The sequence below is a fragment of the Hyposmocoma kahamanoa genome, unplaced genomic scaffold, assembly GCF_003589595.1.
Source record: "Hyposmocoma kahamanoa isolate Upper Pololo Valley unplaced genomic scaffold, ASM358959v1 215, whole genome shotgun sequence".
Lineage (NCBI taxonomy): Eukaryota > Metazoa > Arthropoda > Insecta > Lepidoptera > Cosmopterigidae > Hyposmocoma > Hyposmocoma kahamanoa.
This window is the reverse complement of record NW_020653736.1, coordinates 3,330,349-3,331,713: the sequence shown is the minus strand read 5'-3', so window position 1 is coordinate 3,331,713 and position 1,365 is coordinate 3,330,349. Positions and strand designations below refer to the sequence as shown.

At 63.9% G+C, this 1,365-nt stretch overlaps 1 pseudogene; it reads left to right on the top strand.

Moving 5' to 3' along the window:
* LOC113227741 overlaps positions 1–1,032 on the top strand; it is a 36,976-nt pseudogene extending 35,944 nt beyond the window's left edge.
* The last annotated feature ends 333 nt before the right edge of the window (positions 1,033–1,365 follow it).

Here is a 1,365-nt window from a genome sequence, read left to right as displayed (position 1 = left end):
CCGCTGCCTGCCCGCCGAGCTGGTGTGCGACGGCGTGCGCCACTGCAGCGACCGCGCCGACGCCAGCGACGAGGACCTGTTCTACTGCAGTGAGTGCCGCGCCGCCGCCGCCCGGCCCGGCGGCAGGCGGCCCCTGACCCGCCCCGACTCGAGCAGCGTCGCGCGAGTGCCCGGCCGGCTGGGTGCACTGCGGCGCCGGCGGGCGCTGCGTGCGCGCGGCCGTGCTGTGCGACGGGCGCGCCGACTGCGACGACGGCTCGGACGAGCAGGACTGCGACTGCCCCGCGTCGCACTTCCGCTGCGCCGCGGGCCCGTGCGTGCCGCTGGGCGCGCGCTGCGACGGCGCCGCGCAGTGCGCCGACGCGTCCGACGAGCGCGCCTGCCCGCACGCCACCTGCGCCTTCCTGGGCCCCGACGCGCTGCCGTGCGCGCAGCCGCCCTCCTGCTTCCTGCCGCGCTGGCGCTGCGACCGCACGGCCGACTGCCCCGACGCCAGCGACGAGCTCGACTGCCCCGACGACGACGAGGACGACGACGACGGCGACGGCGAGCCGTGCGGCCCGCAGCAGTTCGCGTGCGGCGGCCGCGGCGAGCCCGGCGCCGAGTGCGTGCCGCTCGCCTGGCGCTGCGACGGCCGCCGCGACTGCTCCGACGGCTCCGACGAGACCACGCACTGCGGTAACGCCCGGCCCGCCCCGCGGCCGCAGCCCCGCGCCAGCGCCCTCCACCGCCGCCCGTCCGCAGGCCACCCGCCGGCCGGCAACTGCTCGGCGGGGCAGTTCCGCTGCGCGTCGGGGGCCTGCGTGCCGCAGAGCGCCCGCTGCGACGGCTCGCCGCACTGCCCCGACGACAGCGACGAGGCCGACTGCGCCTGCGCCGTGGACTCCTTCCGCTGCGCCTCCACCGGCGTTTGTCTGCACACGGTGAGCGCGGCTTTCACGATTCTTCGCGTGCCGTATCTGCGCAATCGCTCTATGTTGTTTGGTATTAATCGGTGATCTGAGCCAGGGCACCGTACCTATGTTTTACCTCCGATATTTTCCTCTAAATTAAACGTGTAAGCCTATAAGAAAATTAAAATAGTAAAAATATAAACCTATTTGAAATTACATAATTATCATAAGATTGTACATAGTAAAATATAGGAATTGGCTCATTATTACACAACGACTTACGACTTACGAGTAACATTGGCTTACGAGTATATGGTTTTACAATTTATTATAAAAATAAAAAATTCTTTTATTCAGTAACATAATGTACAGAGAAAACTAAAGACTACTTATGCGATTTAATGTCAAAATAATACATGTACCTGAACTAGGAAATTCCTGTATTTCAGGTAAAAAGTACTACTAATTATAA